The sequence below is a fragment of the Lissotriton helveticus genome, chromosome 5_1 (assembly GCF_964261635.1).
Source record: "Lissotriton helveticus chromosome 5_1, aLisHel1.1, whole genome shotgun sequence".
Classification (NCBI taxonomy): Eukaryota; Metazoa; Chordata; class Amphibia; order Caudata; family Salamandridae; genus Lissotriton; species Lissotriton helveticus.
The window spans coordinates 253356981-253375718 of record NC_136065.1 but is presented as its reverse complement, the minus strand read 5'-3'; positions in this window follow the sequence as shown (position 1 = coordinate 253375718).

Below are 18738 nucleotides of genomic sequence, written 5' to 3'. Positions count from 1 at the left end.
TGTCCTTATTCTCAATATTCTCAAACTCACTGTACTGCTTAAATACTTGTAAAAGTCGCTCATAATATGTATGGACAGATTCATCTTTTTCTTGGGTATTTCTGTCTATTTTTATCCAATCTGTTTCCTTTGGGTGAATCGTTCCTTTCAAAAAAGTAATTACCTGGTGATATTCTTTCATTACCTCAGATGATGGGGCTCCTGTCTTTGCATCGCTTGGGTACTCATCATTGGGCCAATCTACAGTAATGTTGCATTCTGGCCATAAATCAGCAGGAGCCACAATGTCAAACAAGCCATCAAAATCCTTCAACAACACTTTTGAAACCTTCACAAATCTTTCAACATGCCTGTACCATTCTACTGGCTTTTCTCTAAGCTTTGGAAAATCATTTGTAAAGGATACAATATCCTGTCAAGACCATGGGACATGTACATAACCTCCTCCTGGAACTTCTCTCATTGGGTACAACCTTTCAACTTGCTCTGTTTCTTTCAGAAAATATTCAGATGTTTTTCGATTTGCCTGAATTTCTTCCTTTTTCTTTGTCCATCTAGTTTTCCATCTATCTACTTCTCCTCATTTTTGTAACAATGTCAATATTTCTTTTATTTGCAATTTACTTCCTGACATATTCATGTTTTCCAAATCTTTATCAGAGAATTCTGCTGTATATGGTTTTTGCAACACCTTGGATTTACCTATATCAATTCCCATTTCGGAGGCCAAATTCATTAATTTCTCATGAAATATTTTTGTGTTTCAAGTTATGCTACTACAGATAAATAACAATTCTTCTTCGCTGAAAGTATTTAATCTCTCTAGCCCTACATTTCCTGCTCTCATTTATTCAAAGTCTACTCTTAATTTTAAAATATCCAATACCTTTGGCTGTGATTTTGGCTTTTCTATTTCTCGTGTCCACCTTTCTATTTCTTCTGGGGTTACTGCAGTGGCACTTCTTGTTCCTGTAGATGTTACAAATTGCACATCTTTCAAGCATCCTGGTGTAGCTTTTCTGAATGATTCAATTATTGGCTCTCTTATTGGCAAATCCATCAGTGAGATTATCGACTCACACTCACTTGCTTGGTCATCAACTATTACAGTTTCTTTTCTGGGTTGTGTGAATGGGGTAGTCAAAACAGGTGTTTTAGGACAACTTTGCTTATCCCCATATAAGGGAATGACAGGACCTATAGTCACTGGTATTGTTAATGCTTCAGGACTTGTATTTACCTGGGTTATTTTCTGTATTAACTCACTTCTATTTGTATTTATTGCCTCTATTTCTTTATCTTGAAGTGCCCTTTCTATAGTATTCTCATGCAGAACTTGCGGAACCATAGGTGTTTTCAAAACTGGGGCACTTGGGGTTATTCTATTTAATTCTTCCTGGTAAGGTGGAGGATTTTTCATTAATAAATCTTCAAAATAATCATCTTTTGAATCTCCATTACCAGTTACTAAATGTTTTGTTTTCTCTGTACACTTACTTCCTGTTGTTTCTTCCATAGTTAGCACTGGATACAATCCTTCCACCACCATAGCCTGTCTCCATTGTTTCATCTGCTGATCTCTGGTTTCTTGGGGACATCTATTTACTCAAATTCCTGTCACATCTGGGTTTATTTCGCTCAAATGCCTCAGTTTCCCATTCTTCTAATGCTTCGTACTGAGTTATTCTAGGCCTTGGTTCTAATTCATTCATGCGAGTTCGCAAATTGGGTTAAATTTCTCCCTTTAAATGTTCCATGCTCAGGAAATGCTAATACTCCATCATTTCTAGGTCTCGCCTGACCCAGCGCATGCGCTGGTCCGGCGAGACTTATAGTAAGGGCTTCAAAAATGATACCATGGCCGGCCTACAGCTTGCTTGCATGTGTGCAGGTGCGCGCTTACGAGCAGAGGCGCCATATGGCTTTCCTCGTCATGCTCATTAAGCGCATCGCTCACCGCGATCACTTTCACTTTCGCAGCCGCTTTGATGTTCTTAGTGAGCCAATATTGCGCTCGCACCATTTTCTAAGCCAGGCTTGTCTTGTTTATCTTGCAGGGTGAGGGTGCGCTTGTTTGTTCTGCATGTCTGGATGTCCCAGTCCTCGTCTCTCAGACCCAGTGGCTGTGAAATCCTGCCCTAGTGCCTGTGTGATGTCTCACCTTTGCCTATTGAGATGCCCGTGCTCGTGTGGGCTTCTCAGTAAATACTGTTCCACTTGCGCAATAACACAGTCTCAATTACTCCACACTATCGTAAAACCAGCAGCAGCTGATATGAAAGAATTGCTGTTGGCTAAGGCCTGTGTAGAGATACTTGGTTAACAGCGCCACTACAAATGGCCACATGAGGGCACAAGATTCCAATAAATTACCTAAACAACGACTGTGTTCCTTAGCAAAAAGGAGCACTCAAACAGCAAATTATCATTGAGGCTGGTGCCCCGAAACTTCTTGCACAGGAACGGGTTGACTCGTCGGAGATGCCTTTGCTGAGGTAATGCTCTGTAGATCACAGATTTAAATCAACGAATGCAAGTGAGGGGTGTGCAGAAACACTCATCACTGCATCATGGCAGTGGTTCAGGGAGAATGCTGCCTAGCCACAGGGTCCACACCAGAGTGCCTTTAAACCTCACCATGACCCACGTAGTCGAGAACAGATCACTAGTGAGTGATTAAAAAGATAACATTTGGATCTAAATTCACTTGAACTATTCTTGTTGCTCTTGTTCGGGATCCACCTATGTTTGCTTGTGCTTGCTCCCATAACAAAGTACAATACTTTACAAAGCCTGAGCTTGTTTGCCGCAAAACGATAATATTTTACATGTTGGGATTTTCCACCGAGTTGCTTACTATTCCCGTTGTCACTCTCCGTCATCCTGAGCGACTCGAGGAGTTTCTCTGATTTGCTAACAACTTCCCCAGTACAAACTCAAAAATATGCAAGGAAACCACACTCACAAACCGTCCTGAAAATTATCAAAATTACGAAATTTTGCTGAAAATGCTCGAAATAGTGCTTCTGGTGCCTCCTTGAACGTCTGCTTTTGCACAGAGTATGGGGTCAGCGGCCTGAGCAGAAACGTTTTAAGCCATGTGCAACATGAGACCCACCTTCCAGGGCCCCTGTTTCTACCTGTGACTCTGTGTCTCTACCCAGGGACATATTAGGGAATTTTCGGGCCCAGAGCATGACATATTTTAGCTGTTGTTACTCTGTGAAAGTTAAGCATATAATTCAGTATTGTTTGACGTCTTGATGATGAATTATCAGGAAATGTTAATAAAACTATGGACTACCGTGCCAAGAACAGCAAAAACTGTGCCAGCTCAACCAAATCAACCAAACACTGCAGGGTTTGATGTCTTTTATTGAACTAACCACAGATATATGCAATCGGTGCTATATTTTTATGATCTTTCAGAGTCCCACAGAGGTATCCCTCAGAAGGCACTGGCAGCGCTGCGCCAGACAGGACACAAGGAGACCTTGGACATATTTTCTTACACAAATAATACATGTATAAAAGTACACATTGTGCGCACTGCTCGAAAGTGAAGTATTTGAAGAATATACCACAATAAATCACTATTGACAGTTTTATAAAGCAGCACATGTCACGTTACTACAGGCCGCTGTGGATGCTGACAGTGTCCTTGGCAGGCGGGTTGGGGTAGGTAGCGTCCCATCCCTGGGGCAAGGAATCGTACAGTCTGCAGCCCTGGACACATTGGGATGTGCCTCGTCTTTCAGCCACTCGCAGGCCATTGGGTGGTAAAACAGAGAGCCGTCTAGCGTAGATTCCTTGATGGGAAGTAGACCACTCTAGGTTCTGTGCTTGTTCTGGCCTTTTGGGCCAGTAGGATTTGCTATATGGCAACTATCTGATAGAGCACATACATCGATGAGTATTCTTTTTTAGGTTTATGTTTTAACAGCATAGCTGTCAAACAGACCAATTCCCTAGGCTACTGGAATTATGTGGCACTGAAGGGCTAAGATATGCAGCAGGGTCCAGCTTTATTCTGGCAGACAGTTAGGTGCACAGGCATAGCCAGCGGTTAAAGTGCATAACAAGTATGGGGACTGTTGTCCTGAGTGCAGCGGGCGGGGATTGAAATGTGGCAAAAACAACAAAATATTCGACTACTATTGTGTTGGCCTTTCACCTTCATATAAAACAAACACAATTTCAATGGAAAACATATTCAAATTAAGTTAATCTTTGGTAAATGCACTCTATTACCATCTGAAGGCTCAATTGGTTAATGCGTTTGCAGCAGCTGTCTTTGTCATTACCAAACAGCCACATAATAGGATCCTGCACCTTGTTTAAACCTTTTATGTAAGTTTTCCTTCAGAAGGACACAACCTCGAACTTATATGGTAACACCCTTACATTATCCCTCAAAAATAATCTTTGTCACCATAAAGTTTCAGATGAGTCCAACAATTAATATAGTGTCTCCCAGGTAGCCTCTAGTTGTACTGCTTAACCAATTGCATGCATTTGCATGTCCTTCCGGTACCAGGGCCCCTGGTGAGAAGGCATGATCTTCTGTGACTGCTTCTTGCTTTTCTTCACAGTACAGAAGATGCCCTTTTGCCCTTTCAGTGAGTGATGCCTCAAGGACAGTATCAACCATTCAGGAACAGTTGTTTCTTAACAAAAAGTAGGGGAAATTGTTAAAACAAGCATTGGCATAGCCAATAGATCTCGCCTTTGGGACCTTATAAGTGTTTAGCCATGCAACACTTGATGTTGTTGCACCAAGGATATTGTGCTGGATAACTTCAGCACAATATCATTGGTGCAACAACATCAACTGTTGCATGGCTAAACACTTATAAGGTACAAGGTTTAGCCACGCAACTGCTGATGTTGCACCAAGGATATTGTGCTGCAAAACTAAATACTTATATGGTCCCAAAAGCTAGACCTATTGGCTATGCCAATGCTTGTTAGTATATTCTATCCAAATTTCTAACCATACACAAGTGTGGTAGCCTCTTTCTATCATCATGTATGATGCAGGCATTTTCAGTGGAGGGATAATTATTCCTTCTGTAGTTTTAATGGGTTTATCCTTTTTAAAAGAATTTTTGACTTTCTGCATAAACGACTTTTGTCTTTTTTCTCCGTACATGATGTTTGGTCTCCCTCTAAAGTACTGCTCGTGGGCAAAACCTATAAATCTTCTCTCTGGACGGGACACTATTATAGTCGGATCTGGGTTCCATATATAATCTCCACTTTCTATTACCACCGTAAAATCTATTTTGTCTCTTAATCTTTTGTTTACTTTTACTTCAAATGTTTCTCCAATACTAGTGTGTCTCTTTTTCTGGTTACCAATTAACTTTTGGGTTACTTATAGTCTTTAGCTAATGCTTGCGCAACTCTTCTGTGACGTTTCTTTTACTCCTCTGTACTCAGCCCTCCTTTACAAGATTACCCTATCTACACACCCGCTGTCTCAACCAATCCCAGCGCGGCTCTCAGTGTCGTCAGTGCAACACCCGCGACTGACCACTCCTTTGCAAGGTAATACGATAACTCAATTTCTTTCAATTTTAATTATATATTTCATTAATTAACAACATGAAAACATTTGCTACTGTGCCTGATTGACTAAATTCAGAGAAAAGATCAATTTCCTTTGCTGCGAGTCAAACCTTCCGTTTACCCTTCACACACTGCGAGTAAAACCTCTTCTGCTTACTCTTTACTCAAGCATCAACGAACCTGCAACTCCTTCAGTATTACCCTTTCTATGTGATATAAGACCAAAGTTTCACCAGCGAACTCCATTGCTACCAATCACTCTCACTTTTACACAAGAAAATAATCCCTAACACATGCTTCAAGTTTTACCTAACTTTTCCCACACCTTTCCTCATCAAGGCAAGTAACCTCACTGCAGTGTGGCTTCCATTTACCGCCCGCTATTCAATATCCCCGGGGAGTTCTAGACAACAAATAACAATACAAACCGGTTTTTGGTTAATACATGAATTAATATAAAATCAATACACAACTAACTACCTATCTTTAACTAAAACCTAACCATCATTCTGCTACCAAGAAATACTGATGGCGCGAGATTACGAGTTTAGGATATTTCTAAAACACCATACTCACCTGGGCCCATAAACAGACACACTATAAACCGGTAATCTATTTGCTGCCGATCAGGAATTAAATTGACCTTATAATGTCTTATACCTGTACACCATGACTTACTAATTCCTTGTCATTTCTAATTCTTAATTTCTTAGGTCAATGAATCGGGTAGTTAGAATAATAGGTATACAATAACAATTTACCTTATTTCATGGAATGACCACAGGGAAAGTTTAAAAACATTTATCTATGCAATATTCTGTGAGTCAAATACCAATACATGTCAATCACCAGTTTCTCAAGAATGAAAATAAAGATCAAAGCAAAAATCTTTAAGGACTTAGAAAAATCTTTAGACATTGGTACCTGGGAAGGGTGAAAAAGGGAAAACGGTACAAGGACATACCACACAGATTTATATTTACCTACAATGGTGCGAGGACCAACCCCTGGCCAAGGACTGGAATGTAAGGGCTCCCGACTAATCAAGAGCCAACAGGTCAGGACAGGTGCAGGACAGGACAGGTAACCTCCGCTAAGTGCAATGCCAGCATTACACCCTTCTCTGGTGCTACTCTTGTTCCCCTCTACATGGATCGATTCTTCTTCAGCATCAATCGATTTTCCTCCCTGGGTGCTCGATTAGCCCTCTGGCCTTTGTGACATCCACGATCTCCTTCAGCAAACGATGGGTCAGTAACAGGTCTGTGACAAGTCGGACAATGTAACTGACTAAGCCAACCTTAGTTATACCATTTTCAAAGTATGCACCACCCCCCAATGTTTCAATATTTGTGCATTCCCTTCATTCAATTGGTCATTGGAATGGGGGGAGTTCATCACACCATACTAATATGAAACCCTTTCTTCGATTAAATTGTTCTATGTTCCTTCCCTTAATTTACTTTCCCAAGCTTTTATTCCTCCAATCATCATTCGTATTACTTCATATACAATGTATACATTTTAAGCAAGTGTTCTTCCTCACTCCGGGTCAAGAGGTAAAGTTCTCCAGCACATCGCGACTAAGATGGGACTTGGCAACCCTTCAATGTCATTGCTCGAGGTCTTTCAATGCTTTTAAACGCATGTGTACGAGTTTCAAAATGGAGATTCCAGTCATCCGCAAGGCCCAAATACGAGCTAATAATAGTCAAAGAAGGACATGTTAGAATACGAAAATAAATGATTGCACTGTATACCACTTATTCCTACTCTAATCCCATTATTTTATTTTATCTATAGCATTAATGGCTCAGCATAACATGCGAGGTTTAGTTTAAGCAAAGGCATATGCATTAGCACATGAGGTTCAAAGCAGGCATTTTGGTTACTACTGCGCAGCTGCAAACAGTTCCTGCCAAAAGCAAAAGACGTCATACTACATAGATGTAGTAGACGCATGCGCAGAAGAGTTCCCGCGTTTTCGGCAGCCATTTTAAGACACTACAGTTACTGGTTAGTAAAGCACATTTAAAAGCTTCCCCAAGATTAACTAAAATGTCGTGTAATGCACTTATTAATAGATACAAACATGTTGATTAGTTTATTACTTGTTATTTAAGAGACTTTCTTTACATATGAAACCGTGCTCCATCAGTATCCGTCCCCTCTTTGCCTAGTCAACATTTGATGTGTAGAGTCTTTCTTTCACTACTATGAGAAAACTGACTTTTTGCCTTTTATTTTTATACATTTTTTTAATTGACCTTTTAGACATGTCGAATGTATTCCACATTTGAATTATCCTTATTTCATTATTGTGGCTCTACAATCATGTGTCCAGTGATGGACATGTACAGCCATTTTGAATGTGTGGGTGGGTAGCATATAACTGCTGTTTTTCACTGGACATGCACCACTGACAGGTTTAGCTGCTGTGCTTCTCATAATTTGCGATGAATAGGATATATGTTTCGATTCACTATTCCACTCATTTGTCACTGTGTTTTTATTACTTTCTGATCATGTTTTTCCAAATTTTAATGTACTCAACAGATGTTGATTCACAGCGATACACTCCAGTCGGTTTTCACCATTGACTGGGTAAGTTACATTCCCATCTTTGCCTCAATGTTCATATTTTGGACCACAGATTTCAATTTCTTGACCGTGTTTTACTCTTGCAGGGAGACACGCGAGGTACGAAGGAGCCCCTTTCCTCTTTTCGATTTTTGGCAAGTCATTTGCATTTTGTTCCTAGACTGTTGGTAAACTGGGACCTCTTAGCTCACATAAACCTTTCCTTTTGTGTCTATTCACACAGTGCCACATCCCTTTGCCTCTGCTCTCATATCCAAATGAAGACTCCCCTCAAATAATTTAAATAGGGGGTCGAAGTGCACATCAAGTACTATGTACATTTGGGGTTGTTTCCATCAAAATAATACAATTTCAGAAAAATATTTTGTCTTCCTGAACGTCTGCAGTCCTTGGTTGTTACATTCAAAATCTCTATCTAGTGACAATTGAAGTAGCTCTTTTGGTCATTGTCAGTAGCAGCCCGTGCAGGTAAGCGCTGTGGGGCGGGGCAGGGATGAGGGGCGGGGGTTAAAAGTGACAGACAAAGAGATTGGAAATGTAAAATAAATAATTAAATGAAACTGCTAACGCGGGATTACTGGTTACTAATTATCTTACCAAATCCCAAACTATGTCGACTGAATCGTTGGTACCTGTCTTGGAGTAAAAGGTAATCTCGCAATAAGTCAATCAATTTAAGAACTTACACCACTCTAAATGACCACTGACCAAATTTAAGTTTTAAAGATTTAATATAAAGTCAAAGATAACTGAAGATACAAACTTCTCAAAATGAGATTCAAAAGGTAAATCGGTATCACTATGAACATGAACTTCTTGAATAATCTAAGTCTGAAGAACAAGATTATAAGTACAAGCTCAAAAACCATAAGGGTTGTCAAAATAGATATAAGTTGCAATCTCAAAGTCATTACAGAAAAGAAAATTAAGGTTAGTCTGTCCCTACACTATACTAAATGACATCCCTACTTAGCAAGATCTTAACCCTCTAGGTGTCAGCCGTGGTGACTTCCTAAGAAGATCACGCACTTCTCTTTGTCTCTTCTCTGATAATGGGTCTCTCCTGATCAGTCTATCTGCCTACCCATCCGCTTCCTTAGGCTCCCAAAATCATCTGCTCTGCTCTCCTCCCGGGTCGCTTTCCCTAATACCAAATCACATTTCCAATAGAAACGCCCCTTAGGACGCCCCTCACGTGGTACATCTTTGCGCGGCAAACTCCATGATGGTACTCTTGAAGACCCTCGTTATAGTTGACCTTGGTTCCCAGGCTTCTTCTTCAGTGCGCTGATACCCCCTGAAATTCCTGGAAACTCCTACAGGCCTGCGCAAGGCGCCACTGAACAAAGTCCCTTTCATTCGAGCTGATTAGGACCCTCGCACCTGCATACATCTCATCCTGCAGTGGGCCTCAAATTCCAGACTCCACCATATCTTTAGTCATAAAACACTCTCAAAGCTCTGTGCTGGACACCTCTCGACCTCTTTCCTAACGAGCACATGACGATTTAAACGACATGACATTATCTGCTCAGGCCTACTTGATTTACATGCAGCAGGTCCCTGCACTCTTAAAACGTTAACTTGATTTAAACAGCAAACATTCTTAACTAGCATACGTTTCTAAAATAACACATCTATAAAGCATATACTTTTAACCCTAAGTTCAATAGTACATTTGGAAGAACCATGTCAACCTTATCTCACATTAATTTTAGCAGCACGTTCAGGTTTGCCGTGAATTGCCCTAAGGCCTACACATAATACTGGATTTTCAAAGTTACATTTAATTCGGACATGAGTCTTTTAACATGAGAACATGAGGTTTTCACATATATTCCAACATTTCTACATTAATCTCACACCGTTATAATTATAGTTACTCTACTTAACATTCTATACATTTCACTACTAAATATAAAACACTCGTGTGCAAAACATGTTTAAACTAACTACGTGCTTGTAAATATGGTGTACTTATACATTTTTTCCAAACTTGTGCTCTCTCAGTCCCCCCTTTGATGACCTTCAGGGGTCATCATCACCAAGACACTAAAAATGTAGAACCCTTCAAAGTGAAGTCATGGTTGTGCCACCTCTTTTCATACTCTCCAATGCTTTCAGACTCTTGTATTGAGAATCCTGCATTGCTGTCAACTCTTCCTCCTGTTTCCTCATAGTTCTCTGCAACCTATTTGCTTTATAACATTGATACAAACGCACCAATCCCCACAAAGTGATTACACAAATCACTATTATGATGATGGGTTTCAGTATGTACCAAACGATACCCTTTCCTAAGTTGGCAAACCAACTTCCAACTTTACCCATTCCATGACCTACTTTTTCCCACACATTTACCTTTGCCAGGTCCTCAATTTCGTAGTGTATGGCAGTGATGTTTTGTATATACTTCTCTAGAGGTTTTGAATTGTCTGGAATGTAAGTACAGCATTCCTGGACCTTCAAAGCCCTACAGACTCCTCCCTCTTTTGCTAACAGAACGTCTAAAGCAAGTCGGTTCTGAAGAACCATTGCCCTAATCGATTGCATCTCCCCTTCTATCAGCATCAAGGATCTTGCAGTACTGGCAGATAGCCTATCTACGACTGTAGCTAACCTCCTGATCTTAATGTCATTCATTATCAATCCTAAGAAAGGGAATGCAGCACCTAGTACATCTCCAACTACCTCTGCTGCACCCAACCCTCGTTTCCATCTAGTTGATATTTCCTTCTTAGGCGTGTCTAAATTCTCAACATGATATATTTTAGGAAAGACAACAGCCAGATAGCATGATCCGTACCAATTATCTGGTAACTTCACATAGGCATATCTTCCACATACAAAATATACATTTGGTATTGCTTGCATCCCTTTCATAAAGTTCTTAGAGTAATACTCCAATTGAAAGGCATGTTCACAATGGACTTGACCTACATAAAAGTTTTCATAATATGAGTAACTCCTGTGTATGCACAGTTTTCCCCGTTTATCCTTATCCAAAGCAATTGGACCAATACTACCCTTTCTTTGATGTGCCCTTTCCTCCTTGGTCCAATCTGTTTCCCATTGTCCTGATGCTTTCAAAATCTTCTGCCTCCTATATCTAGTATCTACCTGTGCTATAAACTTTTTCTCAACTTCTGATATTTGACAAGTCAGATTGTTCCTTCGAGCATGTGAAGTATCTAACGTTTTCCATGGAATAAACCATTTGTGTAATCTGTCTTCGCTTTTGTAGTAGTCCCATTTGTTCAAATGCTTGAAATTCGGAACCTCTGGCAATGTCGAGTCGAAATTCGAGAAATAATACTCGAATCCTTCTCGTCCATAAAACATGCTCAACAATAAACTGCACGTTATTCCATATGTCAACGGAAGATGATGGTATCTGATACCCTCCTCCACTGAAGCTGGTAATTGCATACAAACGTAACAATCCTTTACTTCCATGGCATCAACATATTCATAGAGCAATTTAGCATAAGCATTTGACTTGTAATTTCCCTGTGACTCGTCGGTGTGAAGCCTTTTTATTTCTGCATCTAACAATGCTTTGTCTTTCTCATTGATGTTTCCCTTCTCTTTAATAATGGTAGTTTTCGGTGTTGATACTCCCTTATCCTCCTTAACTGCGGTTTCATCCCCTTCGTGTCCCGCTAGGAATGAAACAGTTACTACTAAAATTATAAGAGAAACCACTACCCCTAAAAGTGTAACAGCTATACATTTTGCCCTGCGGTTCGGGTTGCCAGCCTCCATGTTCTCAAACAGTGTAGTTTTTGACTTTCTTCCAGCATTCACTTCCTCTTCTTTTCAAACAAAGTCTTTCTCTCTTGCAATGTCTTTCTTTGAACACTTGGAAGCTTGACAATGTGTTTCCGCAAAACAATTCAAAGTCCAGTAGAAATAGACAACCCTAGCCCTTCTCCATCCACTAAAAGGAATCCCCTATCACTTTTCTTCTTCCACTCGGCGCTAGGTTATCTTGCAACAAGTTTTACAATTTCTTTTCAACAGTCTTATTTTCGTCTGAAGTTATGTATGACTCAAGGAGTGACACTACGTCTTCATAAATGTCCATCCGAAGTATCATTCCCTCAGGTTCTGGGCAGTTCGTACCACAACATGTAAAGTCAACTTTTTCTAGGATTATTCTCCTTATTTCGCTCAAGACAAGTGGACGGACAAAATTGAGAGTTAGCGTTTTTTCAATTTCCACTCCTGGTACTATCAGTTCTACATCCACAATTACAAAGGGGTCCGTTCTAATCAAGATCACTTTCTTCACCTTTCCAGTTCTGCGCCCCTTTGAAGACATTCACAATATGGTATTAATCCACAACAATAAGCGCTCCTAGCATTTCTACTACTCGCTCAAGCATTTCCAAACGAAGAAGAGTTCCCTCCAATATTGGATATCGTGAACAGCAAACTGGAAACTCAACTGTCTCTAAAATCAATTTTCTTATTCCACTCAGGAGAGCAGGATGAACGATGTTGAGTGTCAGCAACCTTTCGGTCTCCGCTCCTGGTAGTAGAAACCTTATTTGCACTGTGATGATCGGGTCAGTTCTGATCAGTTCCACTTCCCTGATCCTCCCTGTTCTGTGTCTCCCAGACATCTGCAACGAGGTAGGTCCAGTCGGGAGTAGAGTATCTTCTACTAGGCACTCGCACCCTCCTTGATCTTCTAAGACCCTCCTCGGCTTGATCCTGGATATCTTCTTCTGGATCTGAGTCTTCGGATATAGGAGTAAGCGTTTCTTCCTGGGCCGACCTCAAACTTAGCCTTCTTCTCCTTGTTGGCCAAGTGGCAGCTCCAAGCCTTATTCTCCTATTCCTTGTCCTCTCACTTGGTTCTTGGTCGCTCTGATACGGATCTGAGTCTGAGTCGTATTCACTTCTGCTCTCTCCTTCAGTTGCGTCTTCTGTCTCACTGCCGTCCTGCCTTCGCTCTTCTTCTGAATCCGTTGCGTTCCCAACTTCTTCCGACACCCCCTCAGCTGCCTCAATCCCTTCTTGCGACTCTTCTTCCACTTCCGGGCTTTCGTCTGGGATGGGAGCTGTTCCTTCTAGAGGTGCTGGAACTCTTCTAGTATGGGATGCATGGATCCAATTTGGCAGCCCCCCCGCACTTCACCGCGGTGCTCGTTATCAGGATTACCTGAAAGGGCCCACGCCAGCGAACATCTAGGCAGTTCTTCCGGACGTGTTTTTTAACTAAGACCCAGTCCCCTGGGTTCAGGTCATGACACAGGTTCCTCGCTGCTGGAACTTCAACTGCATGCACCTGAAGGGACACAGAATGGATGGCGTCAGACAGTCCTTTACAATAATCCAAGATCAGATCATCTGTAATATTCAATAGAGCAGTAGTTGGAACTGTAGGAAGTCTCATGGCCCTCCCCATCAGGATCTCGTGGGGAGAAAGACCTGTCCTCCTATCAGGTGTGCTGCGCATGCTCATGAGCACTAAAGGAAGAGCATCTGGCCAACTCAAAGATGTGGATGCCACTACTTTAGCCAATCTATTCTTCAAAGTGCCGTTCACTTGTTCCACAATTCCTGAAGCTTCTGGTCGATAACTACAATGCAGCTTTTGATCGATATTCAGTGTGGAGCACAACATCTTCACTATTTCGCTGTTAAAATGTTTTCCTCTGTCAGATTCCAAAGAGGCAGGCACCCCGAAGCGCGGTATCAACTCCCTGAGCAACAATTTAGCCACTGTGAGTGTATCGCACCTACGTGTAGGGTACGCTTCAACCCATCTGGAAAATACGCATACAATCACCAACACATACCTAAGGCGATTGACTCTTGGCATTTCGATGAAATCTAATTGCATTCTATTGAAAGGCCCCCCCGACCTCCCAATGTGACTCAGTGTGACTGGTGTTCGTTTGCCTACGTTCAGTTGTTGGCAGGTAACACATCGCTTGCATACTGATTCTGCTGCTATTCTAAATTTGGGGCAATACCAAGTCTGCCTAAAAACTCTCATCATAGCATCCCTTCCTAGATGTACTGGACCATGTATTTCTCTCGCCATGGGATTAGCTAATTCTTCAGGTAACACAGCTCTCCCATCTGCTGAAACCCAAAAATCCATTTCACTTCGCACACAACCTGCTATTTCCCATGCCTTTTTCTCTGTTTCAGGTGCGTTCTCCTGCATTATTCTTAAATCCTCCCAAGTGTCTACAGTTTCTAACATCATACTTAATTCAGTCTTTTCTTCTGCACCTTCTATTTCCACCTTTGAGAAAGAATAACTTTGTTCCGCACAATAGCGTGCGACTTCATCAGCATATCTATTACCTTGTGACACAAAATCTGTATTCTTAGTATGAGCTACACACTTCACTATTGCGATATCAACTGGACCTTGTAATGCTTCTATCAGCAATCGCACAAATTCTCCATTTCGAATGGGCGAACCAGAGGAGGTCATGTAACCCCTCTGAGACCACAACTGCCCGAAATCATGAACCACACCGAAACCATATTGGCTGTCCGTGTAGATGGTGACTCTCTTTCCATTTCCTGCTATGCAGGCACGAGTTAGGGCAATAATCTCTGCTACCTGTGCGGAATGTACTCCTTCCAGGCAAGCGGCTTCCACAACTCCAGTAATAGTACAAACAGCATAAGCTGCTCTCAACCGACCAGTATCGTCTCTTAAACATGAGCCATCAACAAAGTAAATTTCATCGGGGTCTGACAATGGCTCATCCACAATATCTGGTCTGGGTTTCGTGCATAGTTCAGTCACATCAAGGCAATCGTGGTCTTCACATCCTTCGCCTTCTATTACCGTAGGTAATGGCATCAAAGTAGCAGGATTCAAGACAGAGCATCTCCTGAGAGTCACGTTTTCTGCGGCAAGTATAACTTGCTCGTAACGCGTGAGCCTGCTATTGGTCAGATGCTGCGTCTTCGTCCTGGTCATTAACAATTCAACTGAATGTGGTACATACACCACTACTGGATGTCCCATCACAATACTCTCGCTCCTTTCAATGCTGACACCCGTTGCAGCAACGGATTTGAGACATCCGGGCAACGCTGCGGCTACTGGATCTAATGTAGCCGAAAAATATGCAACTGGTCTACGGGCATTACCGTGGGTCTGTGCCAAGACTGACAAAGCACATCCCTCTCTCTCACAGCAATAGAGTGAAAATGACTTTTCGTAATCTGGCATTCCCAGAGCCGGAGCACGACATAAATCGTCTCTCAGCTGTAAAAACGCCACCAGACATTCTTCATCCCATGGTACCGGATCACTCACCTCCTTGTGCGTCAGTTTCTGTAAGGGCTTTGCTTTCAGTGAAAAGTTAACTATCCACTGTCGGCAGTAACCCACCATTCCTAGGAACATTCTAACTTCTCTCTGTGTTGTAGGCGCATTCATTTTCATTATCGCCTCAATCCTCTCCGGGGACACCTTACGTTTCCCTTTTTCTAACCTGTGCCCTAGATACTGTACTTCTGTCAAACAATACTGCAACTTGCTCGGAGATACCTTATGTCCATTTTCAGCTAAATGATTCAGTAAGGCAATTGAATCTGCTTTACAAGCTTCCTCTGTCTCTGACGCAACAAGTAGGTCATCTATGTACTGTACCAGAACCGAGTTCTGTGGCAGTACTAGATTCTCAAGATTCTTCTTCAACAACTGATTAAAGATGGATAGGCTGTCTGTGAATCCTTGTGGGATTCGACACCATGTTAAAACGCGATCTTCCATTTTAAAAGCAAAAAGATACCTGCTCTCTTCATCCAATGGGATTGAAAAGAAAGCCTGACAAAGATCTATCACTGTGAACCATTCTGCTTGACATGGTATTTGAAACAATATCACTGATGGATTCGGTACCACGGGACAACATGAAACGACTATGTTGTTAATCTTTCGTAAATCCTGTACTATCCTGAATTTCCCACTAGGTTTCTGCAAACCCATAATCGGGGAGTTACAAGGACTACCCACGATTTCTTTCAGTATTCCCTGCTGTATCATTGACTCGATCACAGGTTTTATTCCCGCAATCGTTTCCTGGGACAATTTGTACTGAGGCGTTCTCGGAAACTCAACATTTGGTTTTACCAATATTTTTACCGGCTCTACCCCCTTAATCAATCCTATTTCTTCTCCTGTGAAATCCCATACCTCTGACGCCACTGCATCTCGTAGGTCTTGGGGAAGATCTTCTATTGTCAGAGTAGGATATAGTTCTACACAAGATTTGGAATTGGCCACCTTAAAAGTAGCATCTTCGTCGGTAGTCTGTACCTCCACTCCTTGCGGGGTGCAGTATATGGTGCAGTTCAATTTGCACAACAAATCCCTTCCTAACAGACATACCGGACTCGAGTCACAAACCACAAACTGATGTTCGTTCATGTGGTTTCCAATTTTCACAGACACTGGTTCTGTCAAGGGACTAGTCATTCTTTTATTTGCGACTCCTACCACCTGAATTGTTTCCCCTGACATTGGCAAGTCTGGAACTACCGCTGATCTCAGAGTCGAACGAGTAGCCCCAGTGTCCACTAAGAACATAGTGGGACACCCTGCCACTTCTGCCTCAACAAATGGCCCTCTCTGATCCACTTCTAGAACTGCCCCGAGGGTACAGTCCTCTTCACTGCTCACCCGTTGTCCTGTCAATGGATCAATGTAATAACATTTTTCTTCCTCGATAAACAGAGGCATTTGTTTAAAGACCTTTCCTCCAGCTGCTATCTTCGGTGGCTGTGGGAATTGGGCCCGTGGAGCCGAAGTCCCCCCTTTGGCCACCTTACTGCTCGGAACTGTCACCTTTTGCACTGGGTCTTCTTGGACCTGCTCTTCTACTTCTAGCTCTCCATTTTCAGGGTTAAAGGGACACTCGCGTCGCCAATGCCCCACCTGGTGACACTGATGACACTTTGTCGTTTTCTTTAAAGTGGCAAAGTCTATCCTAGGTCTCTGCCCTTCTTCATTATCTTTGCTCTGACCATTTGGTTTTCGTCCCATCCCCTGCTTCTGCTGGCCACCCTTCCCAGCGGACTGCATTTGCACCACCATCAATTTCTCCTTTAGATTCTTGGCTTTAGAATCTATCTCGTCACTGCAGTACCTCGCATATCGTAAAATCTCATCTAGTGGTTTGTTCTGCCAACAGATTAAATGTTGCTGTATCATCAAACAAATATCAGGTCTCAACCCCAAGACAAACTTTGACACAAACTGCCCTATATCTTTGGGATCCATTACATCTAGTCCACTGTATTGCTTGAATGTTTTCAATAATCTTTCATAAAACTCGTGAACTGTCTCCTTGGGTTCCTGCCTTGTTCGGTCTATTTTTACCCAATCTATGTCCTGTGGTGGTACCTTATCTTTCAGCCATGCTATTACCCTTTCATACTTTCGCATGACAATCTCAGACGGTCCATTAGTTCGAGCATCCCTCAATGGTTCAGCATTTGGCCATTCGACACTAGTCTTACAAGGGGTCCACAGATCAGATGGGACCACGATGTCAAACAACGTGTTCAAATCAATCCACAATACCTTCGAAATTTTAACAAACCTCTCTACCTGCTTATACCACTCTACTGGATTGTCCCGCAACTTCGGAAATGAGTTGGTAAATGCGGCTAAGTCTCCTCTACTCCAGGGCACATGTACATAATTTCCATTTGATATTTCTCGCAAAGGGAATGCCTCCATCTGCATTACCCTTCCCTCAGGGGTCATCACATTTGTACTTCGCCTAACCGTGCCCTTTTTCGACCACCTTTCTTCCCATTTATCCAGATCTCTCCACACTCGTATCCCAGCTATCAACTCCCTTATGTGAGTTTTCAATCCAGTAGTCCTTTTCTCATCTAGATCTTGATCTGAGTATTGTAACCTATGGTTACTCTGTAGTGCCCTTGTCCTAGATAAATCTACAGCATATCTGTCGGCCAAATTAGACAGTTTCTCGTGGAATGCTCTAGCTCTCCTGGTAGTATCCTTCGCTATGAACAGCAACTCATCTTGTTCGTACAAATCGATCCTTTCTAAAGGCACCGTTCCTTCTATAATCTCGTCAAGATCGGATTTTAGGCTGGAGACATCAAGCCTTTTAACCTTTATCGCAGCTTTCAGCACCTCTGGTCCAGATGTACCTTCTGCCTCCCTCCCGTCCCAGCTCCTAGCCCTGCGCCTAGGCACTGGTGAGTTAAAGGGAGTCCTCCCCTGTTCCCATCTCTCTAGGTCCCATGCCTTTCCATCTTCTCGGGGTGGATGGTGAAATACTTCCCTGTTTCTCAATTTTCCGCCTTCCCCGATCTGTCTGTTTTCTCTAGGTGCATAGTAAGGCATCCCATTGCTCCCCCTCTCTTCACTATTTCCCTGTGATTCTTGATTACTCGAAGCATGGCGGGACCTGTCACTATTCTCCTTCCTCCAATGTTGGACATCTTCCCCGAGTGTATGGTGAAGGCACCTAAACCTATTTTGGAAAGCCCGTACCATTTCATCTCCCCCTTTCTCCCAGAGACGGGACATTTCCTCACACT